Here is a 27,516-nt window from a genome sequence, read left to right as displayed (position 1 = left end):
TAATTCATCACCTCAACAATTATCTATGAGCTGTTACTAAGACACACAAAAAATTTCTCTTAGTTTAAAATGAATTTTACCTATGGAATCATATCATAAGGTAACCCATCACATCATAAAGGGATCCAGGGGCACCTGGGTGTCTCAGTGGGTTAAGCCTCTGCCTTCGGCTCAGGTCATGATCTCAGGGTCCTGGGATCGAGCCCTGCATTGGGCTCTCTGCTCAGCGAAGAGCCTGCTTCTCCCTCTCACTCTGCCTGCCTCTCTGCCTACTTGTGATCTCTATCAAATAAATAAATAAAATCTTAAAAAAAAATAAAGGGATCCAATTCAAAATCAATCTGGTGCATTCCTAGTATAATCTAAAATTCCAGGATTTTTGGTTCATGTATTAAATGCCTCAATATATATTTTAAAAGCCTTTGGCAATCCCAAAGGAATTGTTTTTAATATTTTTAGAAAAATAAAGTTAAACTCATGGCAGATCAAAGCCAAGTAAATAATGCTCGGTCTAAGCCACCTTTTCCCTTCCTCTTGGCCCTCGTGTCATCTTCCTGTATCATAAGCTGTTTCATAAAGCTTAATTGTAAGCTTTGCATGGTGTGCTTGTCCAATTTCTGCTTCTGTCCCAGACTTTGCAATCACATTCATTATAGTTCTGAATGAATAATGACTGTGATATTTCCTTTAAAAAATAGTGGAGCTGTTTTTATGTACTTTATCTCTGCCTTTATTTTTACTATTCAGAAAAAAGATTGGCATCATCATTTGTATATACATAATTCAAATCAGTGTATTTTAATACAGAGCTCTAAAAGAAGAACATAATCAGTTCGTAACTTCAATTTGTTTCCATCTTGATTGGTTTTTAAGTGCATCTCATTTGCCTTTGCTTCCATTTTCGAAGCTTATAGAACCGCACTGTTAGGTTTTATACGCAAAGTCACAGGATACAATCCCATGACATATTTTCATGATATCAGATCTTTGGATTACGAATGGGACCAGAAGGGTGCCGCTCGTTGAGTATGCACGGTCACACGCCACGCTGTACAGAGGAAGCTTTTCGTCTCCCTGTCTGCATATTCCTAAAGTGCATGTCACGATGGTTCCCAAGCACTCGAGCAATAAGTAAATTTCTGTATCTCTTAATAAATTAACCAAACAAGAGTTTATCAACATCTGGCATCTGCCTTACTTTAGTGGTTTTCTATGAATAACTGATGCCTGGTGACCTTTGATCATTTTTGCGGTCGCTTGGAATTTCAATAGTGGCTTAGTGTTGTGTGTGTGTTATTGTGAATGTTCCTGTCGTAACCAACTTCCTCTTGGTTGCTTCACACTCCTAGACATCACAGGGTCGACCGACCAATGCCTCTGTAGCCTTCACTGTTATCCCCTGTACCTTAACTTGAAGAACCTTCCAAAACACAAGCATCAAGGGAAAAAAAACAACAAACATAATATTTAGGAATTCTATTTTATGAGGGAGGGCGAGATGTTCAAAAGTGGGTTTTTAGCAAGTAAAAGACACGGACTCCTACCAACTGCTGATTTAAAAGGGATTTCTTTTTCCTTAAAAAAAAAAAAAAGGGGGGGGGGGCACCTGGGTGGCTCAGTGGGTTAAAGCCTCTGCCTTCAGCTCAGGTCATGATCCCAGGGTCCTGGGACCGAGCCCCACATCAGGCACTCTGCTCAGAGGGGAGCCTGCTTCCCACTCTCTCTCTGCCTACTTGTGATCTCTCTCTCTCTCTCTCTCTCTCTCAAATAAATAAAATCTTAAAATTTAAAAAAAAAGAATTAAAAAAAAAAAAGATACAGTTTTAGTGCAGAGAACCAAGACTGCATAGCCAAGACTCTGGAAGTTTCCTGACCAGTCCTGGATCTCAGCAATAAAATCTCACACCTTTCTCTCAGACATATTTACATTCACGTGTCCGGCTCCAAAGGCCATCTCTCTCTGTATTTGTTGACTTTGGAACAGAAGAGTGAACACTGTTGGCCTAGCACGGGTTACTGTTCTCTAGGCACAGAGCAGAAGAGTAGCACAGACTTTAGTTGGGGGAGGGACACTAGTTCTGTGAGCTAGAGACACGCTACTTGTCTGTTCATATAAATGGTATGGGGTGCAGGGAAGCTAGTGACTGCTGAATCGAAAATACCCTCTAGTCTCACCTTCTGGTGTCAATAAGTTCTCCAGCACACTCTGGCCAAGAACTGTCCCTCACAAGTTCCTTTGCTTCTGCCGGGTGTTGCCCTCACTACTTTACATTATGGGAAAGCTCTAGATCTTAGAAAATTATTTCTTAAGATGAACCATAAATTTGCCTTTGCACACTGGTTCTAGCTCTGTTCCCAGGGTAAAGAAAATGTCTTCCAAATCTGAACACAATAAGTTTGTGGAAAAAGATCTCTTTTCCTTTGAATTTATATTTTCTCACCCCGTTCATCTCTAGTGCTCCCAACAGTCCCTTCCTTGGCCTGGCTTTCAGAGTGCTAACTGTCCCTGCCATCCCCATCTGGATCATCGTCCTGCATCTTGGAACGAGGGGTGCGCAGGTGGAAACAGTGCTCCAGCTGCCATCTGTGACCAAGCAGGCTTCCGTGCCACTTGAGTGCAACGTCACAGTTCTGGTGTTGGATGAACTTTCTCGCATGAGCTGTTAGGCCAGGCCGTTTGCGGTATTATTTGAGACGTGGTCTAGCAGCATTGCTCCTGGGACCAGATCTGGCTTCCGTGGGCAGTGGAGAAGTCAGACAGCCCCAGGGTTCCTGGCTGGGTCAGACTAGCCACACTGCAGGGCCGGTTGTGGGAAGAGTAGGCCAGAGATCCGACCCACATGCAGCGAGGCCCAGTGATAAAGAACAATTCAGTTGGTATCTATAGAAAAAAAGCCGAGGAACTTATATTTTTAACACAAAGAAATATATATGTTTGTAGATTTGCACATTCATTAGCAAAAGCTTTGGAATCACTGGTAGGCTGAGCGTGTGGGCAGTGGGCATTTGAGCTACGGTACCCAAGCCACCGGCTGACTGCGGGGAATCGATAAGCTGCCCAGAGCACTCAGGGAAAAGGCGGCATTCGGAAATCTGCAAGGAGAAGTGGCTGGTGTCTGACGTGGGGCTGTCGGTCTTTAAAACCTTGGTCCTTGTTACTGACGCTTACCAAGTCAGTTATGTCTTTCACCAGCAGGACTGGAGAAAAGTTGGTAGTCAGGGGAAGGACTGAAACAGAAAGGGTAAGACACACCCAGTTCCCAATGTGCGCTGCTACTGGGGAGCATAAAATTATACAGTTTGCAGATTTATGGAATGACATAGAAATACTGAACTACAGTGCAAATAGCACAGGCTGTGACATCATGGGAATATGGATTTGAATCTTGTCTCCCTGCTTGCTGGCTGCATACCCTGGGCAAGTTATTTAACTTCAGTTCCCAGCTATAAAATAAGGTTAATATTCTCTACCTTGTAGAGAAGTACTGTTACAGGAGAAGCAATAGTGTATCTTTTAAACAACTAGGAGAGATTCTAGTCATTAACAATAAGAATTTTGATAATTATTGCTATTATAATAATCTTACACAAGTTGATTACCCTCCTTTCCATTAACACCTCTATATCGTTACATGAGGATTGCCAAAATATTGGGGCAGACATGCTGAAATCATTCCTGCTGAGCATCGTACTTAATCCTAAGGCCCTAAAGAAAGAGGTAACATCTTCCTGAGCTCTGTCTCTGTGGGCCCATCACATACGGACCTTGTGCTGTGAAGGGAATGGAAAGTTAGCTTTTCATTTAGAAAAGGACCTTGATAATTCAGAAGGAAATGTTTGCCATGGCCCTTCTGGCGTTCTGAGAAAATAAGGTATTTCTTTCTGCTTCCGTTGTGTGTATGCTGCCCTGAATTCTCTAGATGTTCTGAACATTCTCTTTATTCTAGTTCAGAACCTCACTCATCACAGATTCCATTCACACAAATAGTATTTATAAAATAAAGGCTTAGCTCACAGAAATAGTTATGTAACCAACGACTTGATGGCAAGACAGAGTCCATGAATTCAGAAAAATGAGGATACAGGATTAATCGCTGACAAACATTTTCAACATAAAGTGATTTTTCTTTCTTAGGATGGGGATTCCTACCACATTCAAATTTGATTAATGCTGTAAGCAGGAAAAGTTTTGAGTCACATAATGGCTTTGAGAAAAGATAGCTCAAGTTAAAATGGAAGAACAAAGGTTTCTTGAAACTGTGGCAAATTTTTCCTTTTAGGATGGCAACAGCATTTTTGGAAATGAAAATTTTGTTAAGTTTATGTGGCCTGAAGCCCGGGGTGGAGATGTGGAGTCATTGGTCAGAAATAGTACTTGTTGTACGCTTACACTGTTGCTATGTTATGTTTAGAAAGTTGCTATTACTTAGCTTGCCGAGTAAATGTTTTAAATTCACTGAGTAATATATACTATTAAATGCCTACATGCATTTGTCATTCATATGAATAAAACAGTAGAAAGAGAATAAAGGGGCACCTGGGTGGCTTAGTGAGTTAAGCATCTACCTTCGGCTCAGGTCATGATCCCAGGGTCCTGGAATCAAGTCCCACACTGGGCACCCTGCTCAGTGGGGAGCCTCTTTCTCCCTCTGTGCTCTCCCTCTCTCTCAAATAAATAAATAAAATCTTTTTTTTTTTTTAAAGAGAAATATAAAATATTTCCATTGCTATGGAAATGCTAAGGAAAGCCCTTACTAAGTATCCTCAACCCTGGAGAACTATATATATATGATAACTATATATTATTTGTATGTCATTGTAATATATTTTACCTTATATATTATATACTTATACATATGTGATGACTACATAATTGTTCATGCTACATACTATTTCCAGTCTCTTTCAGAGAAGGTTTTAAATCATTTACCCTCATTTTATGATTCTGTTATATGATTTTTTAATTGGCTATCATTTTCATTTATTTATTTTTTTAAGAGATTTTATTTATTTATTTGACAGAGACACAGCAAAAGAGGGAACACAAGCAGGGGGGAGTGGGAGAGGGAGAAGCAGGCTTCCTGCCAAGCAGGGAGCCCAATGTGGGGCTCCATCCCAGGACCCTGAGATCATGAGCTGAGCTGAAGGCAGATGCTTAATGACCGAGCCACCCGCTGCACTTCATTTATTTAAATAAGCAGAGCATATCAAATAGCTACATACAAAATTTATTAGATTTTCTTGTCCCAAATATTTTCAACCTTTGTATTCTATATGAATATAAATGAAAATAAATACATGAATAATAATGAAATAAGATAAATGAAAATAAATACTTTGAAAACAAGCTCTGTCTGCTCTGTCCAGAGGACTTGGAGTTCACAGGACCTTTCCAGGGACAGGAAGGGAGAGACTCTATGACCAGAATGGGAGGCAGTGCTCAACAAGGGGGTTTGCCCCATGGCCCATGTCTACCTTTTGACTTCCTTCTTGAGTTCCCTCTTAATCTTCTCATTCCCCTGGGTTGCTAGCCCTTCCTTGAATATATCTGGCCTTCAGTGTCTGATTCTTCCTCTTCCCTTAATCCAACACCCAAATGGGCTCCCTTGTGTGGTTAGCTGACTGTGGATGCTTTGATAGGAGCATCACTGCCATCTCAAGTTAGGAGACATTTTCCACCTGCCATCCTAGCACCTGGCCCATTTCTTGCCAAGTAAATATTTTGTGGGGGATAAATTTTAATTGCTGACCTTTCACATCATTATGGGCAAGAGTAAACCACCAATCACAGAAGAATTTGAACAGAATTCATTAAGAATAGAGTTGCTTTCAGAATTTTACAACTTAAAAATTAGTGCCCCCCAAAAAATGCATGAAGATGAACACGTTGAGTATTTTAATCTTCAGGATGACCAAAAGATAGTTATTATGAAATACAGTTAAATGTAATAAAATTGAGACTCAGAATTATTACAAATAATTATTTGAAGGTAAGTGAAAAAGTTAATAGAAGAACTAGGATTGGAACCAAGGTCTATCTGGTCCCAAACTCATGATCTTCCCTTAAACCATGAGCTTGAACTGTGAAGAAAGAGAGGAAGAACAACACTTAACTAAATAAGAGAATTAATTTAATACTATATCATTTATGATTTTTCTTTTTAAATGTGGTAACTGCCAAGAAAAAGCATAATCACTCTCATGCCCCTTTCCTTTCCCTACTATAGATCTTGGGTATAATCCAGAATATTTTTTCTTAATGAACAGTACAATCAATAACAGCTGTATGGAACAGTTCAATTTAAAATACCCATTAAATGGTTTTTCAACTGAAGGTTACACTTTATTTTTTTTTATCATTCACAGCAGAGTGTTTTAGGACGTATGGGACACTATGTACTCTCTTAGCTTAAAATTAGGAACTAGAGGTCCAAGACATCACATACACAGCATAATTCAGTAGCAATCTGGCAGTTTCCCAACTGCTGTGATCCTAAAGATAACGAACCGCACCAGATAAATCAGGCCACAAAGTAGATGCTGGCCTGGATTTCTCACATTTTAAAGAGCCTGCAGGACATCCCAGTGTAATCTCCATCAATGTTGATTGTCCAGCTGGCACAGCCCTGAGTACACACATGACTTACATAAAACAAGTCATTATTCCAACAATTAAGCCAGCTGGAATGAACATATTCTCTTTTCTGTGTGTGTTTCTTCTATTAAGAATGCTTTCATGCTACAAAGTTAGGATTTAAGTGAAACAACCACAAAACTTCCTGTGTTCTTTAACTTCCCAATTTACTGTAAGATGATGATTTTCCATAAAGACAAACCATCAGAACGGAGCTTTCACTTTAAAACTGAGCTCCATGTGGCGCACACACCAATCCCTGAGAGGCGCTGGACAGTGACACTGGCAAATTAAGAATGTAAAATGAAATAGTTATTCCTTGGGTTTCTTTGTTGTTTTATCTCTCAGATTCAGGGAGTTCTCGTTGGCCTCATTAATTAATGGATTACCAACTTTATGCAACAAACATTTGTTGAGTACTTGCTGTCCGTTTCAATCAGTAAGTATTACCTGAGGTCGTGCTCTGTGTAAACAACTGTTTGAAGTGCAATGGAAAAAAAATTACCTGAACTTGGGACAGAGGAGAACTTTACTTAAGACATTTTTGAAATATTGACTTTTGAAAGTGTCTCCATTATCTGTAGTTTTTCTTTCCTTCAAAATAATCTAAATAATTCCCAATATAATAACAGCCCAAATCGTTTGAGGCCAAGTTCTATAAATAATGTGAATTATTCCAATTGTTAGGGAAGTCTGGTTGTGATCAGAGTATCTGTATAACTGTAAAAAGATGAGGGGTGTGTGTGTGTGTGTGTGTGTGTGTTCTGAAAACCATTTCAAATCTGAAACCTATGGTTTTGGCACATTCCTAACCCTTTTTAACAGCCTCTGAATGCAAAACCCCCAAGCAGCTAACAAGCTGAGAAACCTAGATCCCAGCTGAAGACTCACTTAAATTTTCCTACACTTGATTTGAGGGCCAGCACTACCATCATCAAACTGCAAAAATTTGGTTAATACCAACAATCAGTATGGAAACTTCCAAGTCACCAAGTCATTTAAATGTGGTATTTACCAAAAGTCTCGTGTCTGACTTGTTTTTATACGGCAATCCACAAAGTGACGTTAACCTCCTGAAGTCTGATTTCAGCGGCGCGCTAAGGCAGTCTGGCCCAGACTCAGACTTCACGCACCATCTCCCCTGGGTTACCTGTCCCTCCAAAGTTACTGAAATTCCACAACGTAACCTCACTTTGGCCTGGCATCTAGATTTAAAAGCTTCAACCCGTGACTTATCTTGTTTTATTTCCTAAAAAATTTCAAGCCCTTTCTCTCTGAATTTCCAGCTGCAGTTTCTTTCCATCTTTTGCCCAGATCCAGCATCTTATTCTGTCAAGTTGATAGCAGAAAGATTTTTCTTCACTTTATTATCATCCCCCAAATCAATACATTTTTATTCATCAACTGAAAATATGAGGAAAAGTATCTCTCACAATTTCCAAAACATATTCTGCTCATTTTGTACTTTCTGCCTCTGCAGCTTATAGATCTGAAATAATTTATTATGGGAATCATGGATTGTATTTAAGTAGCCACTAAGGAATAAAATATGATAAATGATGAAGAGTTGATGTAATTTTTCCAAGGAGAGTTTAATGGAAAAAAAGCAAATTGATGCTATAAAAGTTTTATAACTGGACTATCTTTATGATTATTCTGTTTAGAACACTGTATTGTTATTTGGGGCATTTTTTATAAAGTGAAGGAAAGTATTTCTCCTTTTCAAATAATTTTTAGCTATGAGCATTACATGAACTATATGAATACTGAAAGACAAAATTTTTTTAGAAACACTGAATAAATTCTGCATTAATCTTTTTTTAGAATACTTTCAAACATAATAATTCCTTCCTTCTTCTTTTAATTAATGAGTTTTTAATGGTAGTTTACATTTCTTTTTCAGTGTTGGTTTACATTTTATTTTAGGGTGTTTATTAGTTAATACAACAAAGTGGGTGGTTTCTTAATTAATATTACCACTCTGGTTTACAAATAATGCATGTTTTATATGACCATTTAAAATTTATACACTGATACATTAGATATTTTGTTTAAGAATGGTTTTTAAAAAAACAGTTATCATTTGTTGAACTAGAAAGATCACATTTTTAAATGCATCCTTAAAAATAAAATTAGGGGTGCCTGGGTGGCTCAGTGGGTTAAAGACTCTGCCTTCGGCTCAGGTCATGATCCCAGGTTCCTGGAATCAAGCCCCACATCGGGCTCTCTGCTCAGCAGGGAGCCTGCTTCCTCCTCTCTCTCTCTGCCTGCTTCTCTGCCCACTTGTAATCTCTGTCTGTCAAATAAATAAATAAAATCTTTAAAAAAAAATAAAATTATGTTCATTGTGTAGCTCATTGATAAATATTTACTCTGTAGTTTTCCTCTACCTATACGTGTTTAGCTAAGAATTGTTTTTAATTTGGTGAACAGCACCCTGTATAGAAATATGAAAAATGTTGAAACAATTATGAGATACTTAACAAGTCCATAAAAGAAGAAACATTTTAAAAATCACTACAAGAGATGTTCTCATTGAAATGAATGTATAGATCCAAGATGGAGTCTTTCATTCCTTACATGTTATTAAATTTAACATGAACACTTTCTTGGAGCCTCAGAGAAAACAGTTTCACACTATGTGGTGTTCATTATGTATACCAAGAATTAAACTGAATTCTGTACACATATCATCTCTTATTTTTTATTTGAATATGGGTAACACAATGTTACATTAGTTTCAGATGTATGGCATAGTTCATCGGACAAGTTTATACTTTATGCTGTGCTCACCACAAGTGTAACCACCTTCTGTCCTAATACATTGTTTTTACAACATCATAAACTATATTCCTTATTCTGTGCCTCTAATTCCCGTGACTTACTCATCTTAGAATGGAAGCCTGTTTTCCCTCTCCCCTTCATTCATTTTGCCCGAGTCCGTAGCTCCCTTCCCCTCTGGCAACCATCAGTTTGGTTTCTGTATTTGTAAGTTTAGTTCTGCTTTTTATTTGTTCCCTAATTTGTTTTTTAGATCCCACTTATGAATGAAATCTTAGGGTCCTGGGATCGAGCCCCACATCGGGCTCCTAGTGGGGAATCTGCTTCTCCCTCTCCCTCTGCCTGCTGCTCGACCTACTTGTGCACGTGCTCTCTCTCTCTTTCTCTCTCTCTGTCAAATAATAAATAAAACCTTAAAAAAAAGAAAAGAAAAGAAAATGATCCAAATGGCAGGCACCCCTCTGAAGCTTTGTGATACTATTTGGTCAAGTGTTTCCTTGCACTTGAAGGTCAATGTTAGGTCCTCCAAGATTAAATTTTGCATCATTCTATTCAAAGTGTCACCATTCAGAAACGTGTATTTGCAAGCTCTTGAATATGATTTTTTACAATCTCTTACTCCATCGAACTCTTCCTACACAAACAAATAGGCAAAGATAAGAATTTCATCTCTGGGAAGACGTCTTCTAAGAGCCTCTGTCCAAAACATCCAGTGCTGAAAAAAGAAAAGGCAGTGGTAGTATATAGCTCCTAATATTTTGTTTCTTTCCCTTTTCACTCCTGTTTTATAATATGTAAGGATTAGAACTGGGCCAAAGACCTATAAGTCAGAATTCTGTCTTTTTAGATCCAAAAGGTGGACAGATTTATGCTATTCTGAATAATGAGTTATTCTATACTGTCAAATTTAAAATTATTAAAATAAAAACACACATAATCACTAATTTTACCATGGTGAAGTACTTCACAATCTTGTATTTGATCCTAAAAATATAGGTAAAAGTGCTGGAAAAAAGAGAATAGTTTGAAAAATACCTGAAGATAAAGAAGACAAGTTTTCATTTGTACCTGAAAGACTATTTTGGGAAATGTTAATAGAATGTGAGGATTTAAAAGATTTTTTTTTAAGATTGTATGTATTTATTTGTCAGAGAGAGAGAGAGAGAGAGAGAACAACAAAAGCAGGAGAGGGGCAGAGGCAGAGGAAGAAGCAGGCTCCCCGCTGAGCAAGGAGCCTAATACGGGGCTCAATCCCAGGACCCTGGGATCATGACCTGAGCCAAAGGCAGACACTTAACCAACTGAGCTACATAGACATCCCTAAAAAGGTGTTTTTTAATGTATTTACAGTCAGTAAGTCATGTAGAAAGGAGCTAAGGGAAGAGAGAACTGTATGCTACAGGAAAAAAAGATTGCCAGCAGATTGAGAATAAACAAAACTACATTACAGAGAAATCCACTGCAAATACTTTCTTTCCAACCAGGGAGTGACTCCTACAACAGCGGGAGATCACATCTTTAGCAAAATCAGAAATAGTTGCCTTGTTAGTCATTTACATTAAAAGGAAAATATTGGAACTGTGATCAAGTGGAATTTATTCCAGGGATGCAAGGGTGTATTAATGTTTGCAAATCAGTCAGCGCACTGCATCACACTAACAAGGGAAAGGATAAAAACAAAGCAATCATCTCAATACATGCAGAAAAAGCATTTGACAAAGTACAACACCCATTCATGTTAAAAATTCTTAACAAAGTAGGTTTAGAGAGAACATACTTTAACATAATAAAGCACATATATGAAAAACCCACAGCTAATATCATTCTCAAATGTGAAAATCTGGGACTTTTCCTCTATATAAGGATAAGACAAGGATGTCCACTCTCACCACTTTTATTCAGCATATTACTGGAAGTCCTAGCCAGTGCAATCAGACAAAAAAGAAATAAAAACCTTTACACAGCTAAAGAAACTATCAGTAAAAAAAACAAGGTAACCAACTGTATAGGAGAAGATATTTGCAAATGATATATCTACTAAAGGGTTAATATCCAAAATATATTAAGAACTTCTGCAACTCAGTGCCAAAGAAATAAATAATCCAATTTTTAAAATGGGCAGAGGACTTGAATAGGTATTTTTCCAAAGAAGACATACAAATGGCCAACAGACACATGAAAAGATGCTCAACATCACTAATCATCAGGGAAATTCAAATCAAAACCACAATGAGATATCACCTTACATCAGTTAGAATGGCTGAAATCACGAGATCAGGAGCACAGGGGAAGGGTAGAGGGAGAAGCAGACTCCCCGCTGAGCAGGGAGCCCAATGTGGGACTTGATCCCTGACCCTGGAATCATGACCTGCGCCGAAGGCAGATGCTTAACCCACTGAGCTACCCAGGTGCCCATATGATAAGTATTATAATAATATTATCCCTTATTAGCACATAGTATTATATTTTGAATTTTATCCATTCTAACTGATGTGAAGTAGCATCTCATTAAGTCCATAGTGAGCATTTCCCTAATAATCAATAATGCTGAACATTGTTTCATGTGCTTATTTGCCAACTGTTTTCTCTTCTTTGGTGAAATATCTGATAGATCTGTTGCGCATTTTTGTATCTTTCATCATTCAGTTTTTAGAGTTCCTTTCTATTTTGGAAACAAGTGCTTATCAGATTCGTGCTTTGGTAGTATCTTTTCTCAGTGTGTGGCTTCTGTGTCTTTCCAGAAGTATACATCCAGTTTTCTTCAAATATACAATTTGTATTTTATTTTACTTTATTTTGGGTATCCTGTTATTGGTATTAAATTTAAAAAACACTTTGCTTCCCTCAAGAGCACAAAGATTTTCTTCTAGAAATTTTTGTGAGGTTTACACATTTAAGTCTCTGAGACTTTTATATATATATATATATATAAACATACATATATATATATATATATATATGTTTTGTGTTTATTCTGTCCGTGCTTCACTTCCTGGCTATCTGAGCAATTTGGAAGCTATCTGTGCATACCTTTTCCTTCTACTTTCATAAATTCTATGAAAACATGAGATGGTTTTTGAAATCTATTCTTGAAAACTGGCAAGTCACACATTTTGTGAGTGATATTTTCTGGCTTCCCTAAGAACCTAGTCAGGGTTCCTCAAACCAACCCAAACCTCCAAACTGCAGTGTATTCTCTTAATAAAGTAGTCAGAACCGGTTAGGAGAATTCCCATTCTCTTGGGTAATTCATCTATCAGTGAATCGTCACCTTTTTATTTTTCTGCCCGTTTTCTGCCCTGTACTTGGCTAGGGATCACTGCCCTTGCTCTGGGCCTTTTGATGGCTTGGGTTGTCATCTTACAAAGTATGCAGGAGAATTTAACTTTCATTTTAAACCATTCCCTCCTTTCAGAAACACTCCCTTACCTTAAATTAAATTTCCTGACACCAGCTCCTCCAAAGTGTCCTTTTGCTGTTTCACAGGTTCATGCTCTGGAATTTGAATGTCAGATCTGGGAGCTCCCAGGCCAAGTTCTCCGTGGCTGTGTGCTCACTCTGTACTTTCGTAGCAGCTAGATCTGGTCCTCCCATAGTATTCTGCATTCACCATTTGTCACTCATGCCAGAAACTCTGTATTCACGCAGACATTTCCCTCTCTCACACTTTGCTAATATAAACCAAGTATTCTACATTTTAGCACTCCATGGCCCTCCAGTCTATTTACCAATCTCCATGTCTACAAACAGAATAGTTTTTCATACACAAAGAGAATTCAGCAAGTACGAGGACTACAGTTGCCGCACATTGAAAGAGTGAATAATCAAGAGCCAACATGTTCATGTGAAGTTTGTTTAAACGGCTAAAGAACAATTCAGGGTGAAATTAATAGGTAAACCTGGTCTTGAACTATAGGTATCATTTTCATGGATGAAAAGAGGAAAGAAATAATTTGAGGAGATACAGAGCGACTGCATAATGAAGCCAGTTACACCTGGGCACAAGGAGAACCATTTGGTACAGATTCATCTTGGGGAACATCGGGGATAGGAGTTGGGTGAGAAGTTGGATGGATATGATGGAGGTTTTTTAAATTCTGTAACTGTTTACGTAACTGTTTGTGGGATTCATATGCTAATAGATTGGGTTGTGCCTTTCAACCAAATTCTTGAATGGTGGGAAGTTTAACTTTTTATTAAATGATACATGGGAAGAGTTAACTGTAAAATGGTATCATAGCTCTGCTAATGAAAAAAGTATCCTCTGCCACAGCCTTTCATATCCCTAAGTCCTGTTCTCCAGATACAACCTCTTTCAAGTCTTTTGATGGTGTTATTGGTAGTTACCTCCATATTTCAGTGCTCTCTCTTGATATTTTGCATTTAGATTTTATTTATTGTCTTGTTATTATAGAAGATAAGGATCTGGTCTGTATCCCTCCTTTGATCGACTCATCCTCTGCATCTCATACACACACTTCTTATCCACTCATCTTCATAAAGGAGCTACAGTATATCCGAATGTGAGGGTAGATGTACCTTGTTTATTTTATCATACACTGTACTATTTATTGTTGAATAACTTTTCTTCTTGTACAAGTTTTTGGGAGTTTTTAGAACTAATAATTATTTATTTCTGTTCGCTTGGCCCTGCCACGAATGTTCTACAGGTCTTCTAAAATAAGTAAAAGAGTCCACTGAAAATTGATAACAAAACATAGCAGTTAATTTAGAAATTACATATTTTTTTCTTTTTTCTCTCCTGAGGCCTCTGCCACTAGTTAAGTTTCAAGTCCTATGTACATCTCTTCATGTCTTTCCAGTATGAGAATGCTAATTTCCTGGGTTGTATGTCTTCTTTGTGGCTTATTCCCTCATTTTGAAGAAGAATCTCATTTTTTAAAGTTCTTCTTTAAATTCCAGTTAGTTAATGCACAGTGTAATATTGGTTTCAGTTGTAGTGATTAAACACTTCCAGATAACATCCAGTGCTCATCACAAGTGGGGGTATTGAGAAGAATCTCCATTCTTAAGAGCTTTATTAAAGTATAATTCACATACCATGAAATTTGCTCACTGTAAATAGATAATGATTTATAGATAAACAACAACCATCACAGTCCAGTTTTTTAGTATCTTTACTACCCTAAAAAGTATCCTTGTGCTCAATTCCTGCTCCCACCCTCAAGCAGTCACCAATCTGTGTTTCCTTTCTGTAGTTTTGCAATTTCCAGAAATTCTTTTTAAATGGGATTATATCATGCAGAGTCTTTTGGGTCTGGCTCTTTTCACTTAGCATGTCTATTTTTGAGGTTCATTCATCTATCAGTAGTTCATTCCTTTTAATTGCTGAGTAGTGTTCCATTATGTAATATAACACATTTTACTCATGTTTAGCCAGTTGTTAGGTTTGTAAAATCTTTTCCAGTTTTGGGCTATTATGAATAATGTGACTGTCAACATTCACATACAAATCTTTGTGTGGACATATCACAAGCAGTGGAATTATTGGGCCATATAAATATATGTTTAATTATTTAAGAAACTGTCAGACTAGCTCCCAAAGTATATATTTTACATTCATGTGAACAAAATGGGGGGTTGTAGTTTTTCCCTCTTCCTCACCAATACTTGGTATGTTATTCTTTTGAATTATAGTCATTCTGGTGGGTGTGTGTAATGATAACTTGGGGCTTAATTTGCATAATTTACCTTAATAACTAGTGATGTTGAACATTTTTTCAAGTACCTATCAGCCATCTGAATATCTTTTTTGGACCAACATCTATTCAAGTCTTCTGCCTCCCATCTTTTTAAAACTTGGGTTGTCTTTCTTTTTTTATTTGGAAGACCTTGGTATATTTTGGATACAAGTTCTTTATCAGAAATATGATGTTCAAACATCTTACTACCATGTTTGGCTTGTCTTTTAATTTTCTTACTGATGTCTTTAATTTTTTTTTAATTTTTTAAAGATTTTATTTATTTATTTGACAGAAAGAGATCACAAGTAGGCAGAGAGGCAGGCAGAGAGAGAGGAAGGGAAGTAGACTCCCTGCTGAGCAGAGAGCCTGATGCAAGCCTAGATCCCAGGACCCTGAGATCATGACCTGAACCAAAGGCAGAGGCTTAACGCCCTGAACCACCCTGGTGCCTCTACTGATGTCTTTAGAAGAACAAAAGTTTCCATTTTGATGAAGTCCAGCCTATAATTTTTCTTTTATAAATCATGTTTTTGATGTCACATCTAAGATACTGTGACCGAATCCAAATTCACAAAGGTGAAACCACATTTTGTCTTAAAATGTTTATAGTTTTAATGCTCACCTTAAGGTATATGATCTATTTTGTATTGATTTATAAGTGTGTGAGAAGAAAGGGTCTAAGTTGTTTTGTTTTCTGGTTTGGTTTTTGTTTTTTGGTTTTGGGTTTTTTGAGGGGTTTTTGGTTGTTTTTTACTGTTTCTGTTTTGGCATTTAACTAACTGATTGTTCCAGCACCTTCTATTGAATAGACTACCCCTTCTGCATTTATTTGCCTTGGCAACTTTGTCAAAAATCTATTGATCATCAGTCTAGATGTTTTTTATTTGTTTCTTTCTGCATTCTGTATTCTAATCTATCAGTCTAGTCTTAAACTGGTATCAGACTGTCTTGATTACTGCAAAAAGTTTGAGACGTGATAAAATGTGAGTCCTCCAAGGTTGTGTTCTTTTTCTAAGTAAAATTAGTTATTCTACATTGTTTACACACATTTTAGGATCAGCTTGTGATTTCTGCAAGAAATTCTACTGGAACTGCGTTGAATTTATAGGTCAACATGTGGAGGATTGTCAACTTAATAATACTGAGTGTTCAAGTCTGTGAACATGATAAGTCTCTTCATTTATGTGGATTTTCTTTAATTTCTCTTAGCAAACACCACTGAGAGAGAATATGAGTTTCATACCGGAAGAAGATGCTTACAATCCACATATTTGATAAACGACTTATTTCCGGAGTCCATTAAAAACTCTTACAAATCAATGACAAGACAGCCAACAGGGATGAATAAAAAGCTTTTAACTGGCAGTTTTTAGAAGAGGATAACCCAATGTCCAAATAACATGAGAATGCTCAGTATCATCGGTCATCGAGGCGTACTACACAAAAAACCACATAAGTGTTCTCACAACCCCATCGGAATGGCTAAAATGGAAAACCAAACACTGCTAGTTGTTGGCAAAGATAAGGAGCCAGGGATTCTTGTCCACAGCCCTTAGGAGAATAAATTGGCACAATTACTTTAGAAATGGCCATATCTATAAGCTCTCTATATATGCATACCTCATGAACCACCAAACCTATTTCTAGTTAGAGACCACCCCTGCATTCATATTACGTCTATCAGAAGACATGCTGAGCATAGATTAGATTAATAAATTACAGTATTTCATAGAATGAGAAGCAAGACAGCAGGAAAACCAACTGCTTCAGATGACAGACACGAATGACACAAATGAAAGCATGAGAAAAGGACCCAACAGAAAATACTGTATGTTCTTGGATACCTTTTATGTAAAATTTTAAAAAGACTAAAAACTATGTTGGCAGAAAACAGAAATGCAGAAATATAACAAAGTGGCAATATTTGGTAAAGAATAATCACTGAGGAGAAAAAAAAGTTCCTGGAATGTGGTTGATACTCTGTATCATTGATCTGGGTACAATTACAGGGGTGTGTTCAATTTGTACAGTTTATGAAACTGTGTCCTATGATTCACTTTCTTGTATGAATATTTTTAAGGACTTTTAAAAGTATTATTAATATTACTTCCAGAATTAAGCAGCAGTAATATAAATTAGCCTTTAAAATATCAAAGAAAAATTTTTACTGAAAAGAAATCTTATAATAACCCATTACATTCTGTAATTTCAAAATAACCTTCTAAAAGAGCATCATCAAAAAAATGTATAAATTGATTTTGAAATTAATCTTCAAAAGAAAACATGAAAGCAATCAAAGGAAAATAATTATGAAATGTTTTGAATTTACTTACCTAGGAAGACTGTGTCTAAACTACTCTGTTCTCTTCTCCTTAGGAAACAAGGCGTTGAGAAATGCCTGTGTAAAAAGAAAAATAAGATGTAACCCTGCAAGATAAAAAGTATCTCTGAGAATGTTACTAAGTCCACCTGCAGGGGATATTTTAAAACCATACATTCATTCATTTAGTCGTTCTGACTGGGGGTTTTAAAAAGTAAAATGCATGCAAATTTTAACCTTCTGACACATTTTTAAGAGGCTAAAATATGGGCGCCTGGGTGGCTCAGTGGGTTAAGCCGCTGCCTTCGGCTCAGGTCATGATCTCAGGGTCCTGGGATCGAGTCCCGCATCGGGTTCTCTGCTCGGCGGAGATCCTGCTCCCCCCCCCCCCCCGCTCTCTCTGCCTGCCTCTCCATCTACTTGTGATCTCTGTCAAATAAATAAATAAAATCTTAAAAAAAAAAAAAAGAGGCTAAAATATGGCAAAGCCCACTCTAACTTAGCTGCAGTTTCCCAACAAACAGCACCAGTGAGTGTTGGCCTGGATAATTTTTTTTTTCCTTTAGGAAGCTGTCTTGTGCATTTTAGAATGGTTGCCAGGGTTCTTGGCCTTCACTTAACTAGGGCCAGTAGCATCACCCCATAGTTCTGAAAAGTCAAAATGTCTGTGGATGTTGCCAAATGACCCAAGGGGACAATCATCCCTGGTTTAAAGCCATTGCTCTACAATATGTAAATATTGGAATATTAGAGTAATATGTTTTAGTTCCTTGCTTGTCAGTCATTCTTGAGTGAATGGTTTTAGTTCCTTGGTCCCTTGTTGTCAGTAAAAACATTCCTGATTTCTAGCTTCATCTGTCTGGTGCTATTTTTGCCATTGTACATGGACAAAGGTTGGAATTAATAGTTCTGAGATCAGTTTGTCATTCTATAAGGAAGACCACTTCCGTTCAAAAATAAGAAGCGAGTGGTTTTCAGTGTTGGGTGCAAGTAGTCAGTGTATATAGAGCTATCTTGTCCGTTGTGTGGATTATGCAAATATGATTGTCTACTTTGGCATTAAATTAGAAAGTTGTTTCCACAATAACAATTGAAAGTGAATATTTAAAATATCTTCTACGAGTCTACTTAGATAATGAGATAAATACTTGATTTTTTAATTTAATTCATATATGTGATAAACTAAAAAAGTGACTTTTTGGGGGGAAAAAAAAGAGCAATCCATGCTATTAATAATAGACATAAAAAGATTCCATTCTTTATTATGGCCTTATTTTCAAAATTTACAATAAAATATTTCAGGGGATTAAGAAAAAAATTGAAACTTAAAACTTCCAATAAAAAACTTCCAGTGTTAAACTGAAATGTAAATAAATGTCTGCTTTCAGGGTATACCTATCTGTGGCATATCAGGTTGGTGTAGACATAGGTGATGGGTAATCTGTGGGGGGAAATACCTGACTCTGAAACCCTCCCTGAAACATTAGGTAGAATGACTTGCTAAGCTTATATAAAACATTTACAAGTTCCTATTCCTTAGAAGGATAACGTTTCATCTTACATATTTATTTATGACTCTACTAAAGGGTGATTTTTTTAAATGAATTTTACAGCTATGTATTGGATGATTTTTCAAATCCAAAGCCCTCTACGTTCTGCCACCTTTTCCAGATTTTGGCTTTTAAAAGGTGTTTTTTCATTAATCAAAATATACTGTAAAATTTACAAATTTGCCTAGTGTGGATAGTTGTCTGAAGGAAACAGAACACCTGCCATATAACTGCCCCTGTTAAGGAAGAAGGACTGAATAAGCATTTCCTCTGCTGTATTAGGGAAACAATAATTTCAGCAACTACTTATTCTAATGATTGGATCTGATCCTATTTTCAAAGAAGAAAGAAAGAAAACCCAATGGTAATACAGAGTTATTGATCTTGATAATTGCCTTATAATTGATCTCTACTGATAATTTGGTTTCTTAAGGCAAAGGAATGATGTATATGATGGGAATAATATGAAAAATATTTTCTTTTCAACTTTTTAGTAAATTTCTTGTTTTATTAAACTGATAATTTGACCAAATAATTTTTTTGCTTCGTCTTGTGAAATTGTCCATCAAAATACACACTTTTCAAATATAAAGTATAATTTGAGCCAGACTTTTAAAGACAGCATATACACAGTTTATGAAAAAAATGCAAACATCCCTTATTTTCCAGTTTGAACGATAAGTTTTTTACCTCCTCTCCTTCAAAATATAGATATATGGGACAACCAAACAGATTTGCCTATGACATTTTTGGCCATTTCATGAAAATACAGTAGTGTGATCAAACCTGTCTTGGATAGACTCTTGCCCACTCCTTCAATTCTGATTATTACTCTCTGGTAACAAATTATGCTTCTAAGTGAAAGAAAATTTTCCATAATTAAAGTATATGCATTTCCTCATGAATTTTCAACTTCATAATATTATCAAATGAGTGTCAAGTCTAGATATAACATAGAAATTAACTAAGATTGTTGTTCGAAGAGATTATTGACATTGGATTTGGAGGGTTTTCTAAAAACCAATTTTCCACTCATTGGCTATTACTAACATGAATCCTAAGTGACTTACTTGCTACTTATCATTGACTCTCTGGGTTGTCACAGTTTGGGGGAGGAAGGACAACCTACATGGACTCTTGATTTGTCCCTAGCAGGTGTCTGAACAACCGCTAGTCAACAAAGAGAAGGAGGAGGAAAAATAGGTTTTGCAGGCTAGGTGTGTAAAATGTAAAGTGATTAGGATCCACAGTCAATGCTACCTCAGGTGTTCAGTTTATACTATGATTCTTCATAATTAGGGGAATTACAGATTGAAGGTGAATCCCCAAAACTCTTTCTCATCATGTAACTTCTGGAATCATCATTCTTCTGTTAGGGTAAAAAGGGAATGTATTTCATGTACAATGAATTATCAAGAAAGCGGTTTGTTCCTGATGGTAGCTCCCCGTCTTTGATGTTGCACACTCAGCTTGACTTCCATAGCACTCAAAATCCTCCATGGAATGTCACATAGGTGGTTGTTTGCAAATGCATACAGACTGAATATTACATAAGAGTCATCACTGGGCCATTGTATTTGATCCCTCCAAGGATAGAGTATAAAATTACATTCATTTTTAGATTACTTGAAGGTTTTTATTACATTTGAATATCCATTTTTAAGATCCTTCCTATTGTAAGATGTACTAAATTCTTTTGGAAAAATAAAAAGAATATATAACATTCAAGCAAAGGACCTCAATGTTCTGGAAAACATTGATGAACATGAAGACTCGAGAAAGCATTTAGATATAGCGATGCAATCCTACCTCAAGAAGTAAGAATCTTCTCAAACAACCTAACCTTACACCTAAAGGAGCTAGAAAAAGAAAACACAAAGCTCAAAGCTAGTAGAAGGAAGGAAGCACTAAATATTAGAATGGAAATAAATGAAAGAAAAATACAAAAGAAAACAATACTACAGTTAATGATACTAAGAGCTGAATCTTGAAAGGATAAATAAAATTGAAAACAGCCAGACTCATCAAGAGAAAAAGAGAAAGGACTGAAATAAATAAAATCAGAAATGAAGAAGGAGAAATAAAAACTGATACCAGAGAAATACAAAGAATTATAAGAGGATATTATGAAAAAATATTTGCCAACAAATTGGACAACCCAGAAGAAATGGATAAATTACTAGAAATATGCATCTTCCAGAATTGAATAAGAAGTAGGAAATTTGAACATAGAGATTACTAGAATGAAATTAAATTAGTAATCAAAAGACTCCAACAAACAAAAGCCCAGGGCCAGATGGCTTCACAAATAAATTCCACCAAAACTTTGAAGAGTTAATACCTATTCTCAAACTACTCCAAAAAAATAGAAAAGGAAGAACTTCCAGATTTGTTCTACAAGGTCAGTAGCACCCTGAATACAGAGATACTACAAAAAAAAAGAAATGACAGATCAGTATCTCTGACTTAGATGCCAAGCACAGATGCAAAATTCCTTAACAAAACATTAACAAACTAAATTCAACAACACAATAAAAGGATGATTCACCATAATCAGGTGGGATTTATTCCAAGGATTCAAGATTGTTTCAATATTCACAAATCTCTTGATGTGATATGCCACATTAACAAGAGGAAGAATTAAAACTGCATAGATACAGGAAAAGCATGTGGCATAATACAACGTCCATTCATGATAAAAAAAAAAAAAAGAAAGAAAGAAAAAGAAAAGAAACTCTCAACAAAATGGGTTTAGAGGGAACATACCTCAACATAACAAAGGCTATATATGTAAAACCCACAGCTAACATACTCAGTGGTGAAAAACTGAGAGCTCTTCTCTAAGATCAAGGACAAGGATGTCCACTCTCAACACTTGTATTCTACTTAGTAATGGAAGTCCTAGCCAGTGCAATCAGACAAGAGAAAGAAACAAGGGTATCTAAATTGGTAAGGAAGAAATATCACAATTTGCAGATCACATATTATACATAGAACCCCCCCTAAAGTAAACTCTAAAGACTCCACAAAAAAAAACGACTAGAACTGATGACAAAATTCAGTAAAACCACAGGATATAAAATTAATATACAGAACTCTGATGCATTTCTGTACACTAATAACAAAATAGCAGAAAGAGAAATTAAGAAAATAATCCCATTTACAATTACACCAAAAAGAAATAAAATACCTAGGAATAAACTTAACTAAGGAGAAGACCTGTATTCCATAAACTATGACACTGACGAAAGAAAGTGAAGATGACACAAACAAATAGACACTCCATGCTCATGAGGTAGAAGCATTAATATTATTAAAATATCTATACTACCTAGCAATCTACAGATTCGGTTCAATCCCTATCAAAATACTGATAGCATTTTTCACAGAACTACAACAAATAATCCTAAAATTTATATGGAACCACAAAAGACCTAAAATAGCTTAAGCAATTTTATGTTCTTGAGAAACAAGAACAAACCTGGAGGTACCATAATCCCAGGTTTCAAGATGTACTACAAAGCAGTAGTGACCAAAACAGTACGGTGCTGGCACAAAAGGAGATAACAGATCAATGGAACAGAATAGAGTCCAGAAATAAACCCACACCTATATGGTCAATTAACCCATTACAAAAGAGGCAAAAATATACAATGGTGATAAATCTCTTCAACAAATGGTGTTGGGAAAACTGGACAGCTACATGCAAAGAATGAAGCTGGACCACTTTCTTACACCAGACACAAATATAGACTCAAAATGGATTAGAGACTTAGGTGTAAAACGTAAAATCATAAAACTGCAAAAAGCAAAGATAAGCAGTAATCTCTTAGATGTCAGCCATAGCAACATATTTATGGACGTGTCTCCTCAAGCAAGAGAAACAAAAGCAAAAGTAAACTGTTGGGACTACAACAAAATAAAAAGCTATGGCACAACAAAGAAAGCCATCAACAAAATGAAAATGCAACTTACTGAGTGGGAGAAGATACTTGCAAATGATATATTTGATAAGGAATTAATATTCAATTATATAAGCAACTTATACAACACCAGAAAAGAGCAGATGATCCAATTAATAAATAGGGAGAGGATCTGAAGAGACATTTTTCTAAAGACGTACAAATGGCCATCAGACACATGAAAAGATATTCAACATCACTAATCATCAAATGATGATCAAATGTAAAGTAAAACCACAATGAGATACTACCCCATACCAGTCAGAACAGCTAGTATCAAAAAGACAAATAGCAAGTGTTGGTGAGGTTCGGAGAAAAGGAACCCTCGTGCACTGTTGGTGGGAGTGTAGACTGGTGCAGCCACTGTGGAAAACAGTATGGAGATTCCTCAAATCATTAAAAATGGAAATACTGTATGGTCCAGTAATTTTACTATTTTACCCAAAGAAAATGAAAACACTAGTTTGAGAAGATATGTGCACCCCTATGTTTATTGTAGCATTATTTATAATAGCCAAGATATGGAAGTTACCCAGGTGTTGCGTGCGCACGCGCCTGTGCACACACACACACACACACACACACAGACACACACACACATCCATATAACTACACACAATGAAATATTCCTGAACCATAAAAGAGTGAGATCTTGTCATTTGCAACAACATGGATAGACCTAGAGGGCATTATGCTGAACACCATAAGTCAGAGAAAGGTAAATACCATACAGTTTCACTTACATGGAACTGTGGAATCTAAAAAAAACAAAACAGAACAAAGAGACTCTTAAATACAAGAACAAGCTGGTAGTTCCCAGGGGTGAGGTACACACGCAGATGGTTGAAATAGAAACAGGGATTAAGAGGTACAGACTTCCAGTTTTGAAATAAATAAGTCATGGAGATAGAAACCTTAGCATGGGGCATGTAGACAGTAATACTAGAATAAAGTTGTACAGTGACAGGTGGTGACTACATTTACCGTGGTGACTGCTGAGAAGCATATAGAATTTTTGAATCAGTATGTTGTACACCTAAAATTAATATAACATTGGGAGTTAAGTATATTGTACTAAGAAAAAAGAGCAAGCTTTGAGAAGGAACCTTTCACACAGATACACCTCTACTTGAAAGATTTGAGGGTGTTCCTGGTTCAGAACTCCTTCTAGGTTTACTGGGACCTCTTCTAATTCCTCAAAAGTAGAATGTGAACGTGAATGTGCCATGGTAAACTGGCACTGTTTTATCTTTAAGACTGGGGTCTTCTCCAGAGTCACACATTGGCCATATCACTTAGCTGACAATGCTGAATTCCCAGGTTGCTACTCATTTAGAACAAAAATGCAGAAGACACATTGAAAGAAATAGGATGCCAGAACTGGTACAATACTGAGAGTTACAGTTCAAAATTGAGCAAAAATTTCAGTTTACCTAAAAAATCTGTACTGTGCGTTTGCCGTCTATAGATTTTATAATGACAAGTTATTCACCTTTACCTATAAGATGTGTAACATACTTCTGTATCAAATGTCTATTTGGATCATCACAAAAATTCTATGAGAAAGATATTATGATTTCCATTTTATAGAGGGAGACTTGAAAAAATGAAATCTAATTTTCCTCAGTTAAAAAGGTCTTTTGCCAAGGTGGAAATCTGGTCTTTTGATATTAAGGTTTCTTTTTCTTCCACAGATATAATAATTAAAGTCTAATGGGAATAAATAAATTACTCAGTATCAAGCTATTCTAATACCATTTTAGGTATTAGACAGGTATTAGACGTAGGTATTCTATGACAGCTTCTGCTTTTGCCAGTGGTTGCTATAAATTTATATGTCAAAGGCATGCTCTATAGAAACATAAGAAGAAAAAAGCAAATGAAGGCCGAAATAAGAGCCAATGCATTTAGAGACAATTATTTTCAAATTGTCATTCTGTTGTTCAAAATTATATATGTGCATTATTTAAAATTTGAAGTACAGGAGTGCCTGCGTGGCTCAGTGGGCTAAATGTCTGCCTTTGGCTCAGGTCATGATCTTCGGGTCCTGGGATTGAGCCTGAGTTGGGCTCCCTGCTCAGTGGGGAGTCTGCTTCTCCCTCTCCCTCTGTTCCTTCCCCTACTGATACCTTCTGTGTCTTTCAAATAAATAAAACCTTTAAAAAAAGTAAAATTTAAAGCATAAAAATTTATAAAGAAGGACATAATAATTACCTTAATTCTGCAATTTGGAGAATATATATATATATGTAGCTGCATATGTTTTACTCTTGTCTATATATGCAAATGTATGCATACAATCTATATGTGAATTTGGTTTTATAAAAATATTTACTACATATATAAACATCCTGTGTACTGTGTCTAAATTGTATACTTCTTCATAAAGTACTTATGAACCTCTTTACATATCTCATTTATTGTATTATTACATTTATGTTTGTACGCTATACTATTTAATCAGTTTTTTTTATTGTCTGTACAGATTGTTTTTAAGTTCATATATGATAGACAGCCGCATAACAAGTTTGTACTTATATCTGGCATAATGATAGTCTCACTTCTATTGGATGGAAAATTTAATTCCAAAGTGAATTTGCTGAATAAAACGGAGCTTGTTTTTAACTCAACTCCCTCCAATTTGAAATAACACATTTGCCTTAAATTGCTTTACAAATTTACATTCCCACCAGGATTGAAAGAAATTAGGGCTTCCTTCACTTTTACCATCACCAAATACATACTAACATATTTATTCTCAGTGAATCTTCAGTTTACGATCCTTGCCCATTTTTCTATTGAAGCACCTGTTTATTTTTTGTCATTATCATGTTCATGAGATATTTTAAGAATATTAGTCCATTTCCATCTGTCATGTATATTGCAAATAGTTTCCCTACTTTATTGTATTTTGGTTTCCAGTATTTTCTACCATATAGATAATTTACATAAAAAGCCTTTTTTTCAGCCTAAGAATATAAATAAAACCTTATTTTCTATTCCTATGTTGTAGGTTGGCTTTGGCACTTTTTTTTTCCACTTTTTTATATTGTGTTTTTTCTATTGTGAATTGTATGCTTATATTTTTCTATTTATCTAACAAGTAATGGCATTTTCTGTCCTAGATACAATTAATATTACTTTCCCTTTCTAAGTTTCGAAGTACAAAATGTGAAGCACAATTTTGATTTGTCCTAAAATTTTGAATAATATTTCACTGAAAGTCCCACTTCCCCACTGTCTCTTTGTGCTCTATGGCTTGGCATGTTCCTCTCCTCTGTCATGTAACACTGGTGGGTGTGGTCCTGAAGCTCTTCCTGGCAGAGCGAACACTCATGCATGTTCCTGTGAGTTTCGTGTGATCAGCTGAGGTCACGACTTGACTTTAATTCCAGCCAAATTATGGGGAAAAGATTCCCAGGGACCCACCAGTCACACAGTCCCATGGTGTTCCTACTGTTCGAGGGCTATTCAAGCAAGCAGAGACAGACGGAAACCCCATCCGTGATGTTGCGTTTTAGGTAGCGATGACCAAACATTTACCCATGTACTTTTTTGCAGCCTTTCTCTTCACTTGCAATCCTTTTAAGATTCCAAGACGTTTTTGATTCTTGAATGTTGTGTCATAGATGAGATTTTCCTGAGACAAATATTTCATAAACAACTGGACAACTGTGTGAGATGTTGTCACTTTCATTTACTGCAACTTCTCCATCCCACCTTCCATCTATTCAAGGGAATTATATTTATATAGCCAGATGGCATATCAGGAATTCCAGAAGGTAATGGATTAATATCCCTATTTTCAGAACACAGACCTAAAGAGATTAAATATATACTCCACTGACACAATAAATAAAGGAAGGGGAAATCCTAAAATTAATAAGGAAATCCTAAAATTAACACTTTTATTATCCAATTTTATTGCCCAACTCTAACTTGTTAGAATATAGACCATTTTTTTTTAATTTATTTGATAGACAGAGATCACATTTAGGCAGAGAGGCAGGCAGAGAGAGAGAGAGGAGGAAGCAGGCTCCTTGCTGAGCAGAGAGCCCCATGCGGGGCTCCATCCCAAGACCCTGGGATCGTGATCTGAGCCGAAGGCAAAGCTTAACCCACTGAGCCACCCAGGCACCCCAGAATGTAGACTATTGATCTCCATCCAAGACCCCCCAGTGGGGGTGGTCACTTCTCTAGCTGATTCCTACACACGCTAAACTGTAAGAACCAGTGTCTGAAACATTTCCTCCCACATTTAGACTTAAGAGCTGGGATAAGCATGGCAGTATAAAATAAACAGTTCATGTTGTATTTCACTTTGCAGATGAAGTTAAACAATGTCCCATTTTCCCTTAATTTCAAAGAATAGTTTAGAAAGCTGAGGGGTTTTTTTTTTTTGTATCTATGGTAACTACCTGAATATAACTTGGGATGGTCTACTTAATTGGACACAGTAATGTGGACAGTTATTTATGAGCAGAATTAATGTTCTCCAAACTATTTCATGTCTTTTTCACAGCAAAATTAATCTTGACAGTCAGGTTTTTTGGAAACACTTGGA

The 27,516-nt window shown here is 36.3% G+C and overlaps 1 protein-coding gene across 1 annotated transcript in view; it reads left to right on the top strand.

The window, feature by feature from the left end:
• VEGFC (vascular endothelial growth factor C) overlaps positions 1 to 27,516 on the top strand; it is a 102,216-nt gene that overhangs the window by 36,374 nt on the left and 38,326 nt on the right. The window lies entirely within an intron of this gene.

The sequence above is a fragment of the Lutra lutra genome, chromosome 2 (assembly GCF_902655055.1).
Source record: "Lutra lutra chromosome 2, mLutLut1.2, whole genome shotgun sequence".
NCBI lineage: Eukaryota > Metazoa > Chordata > Mammalia > Carnivora > Mustelidae > Lutra > Lutra lutra.
The sequence above is the reverse complement of the archived record's forward strand: the minus strand, read 5'-3'. Positions and strand labels throughout refer to the sequence as shown.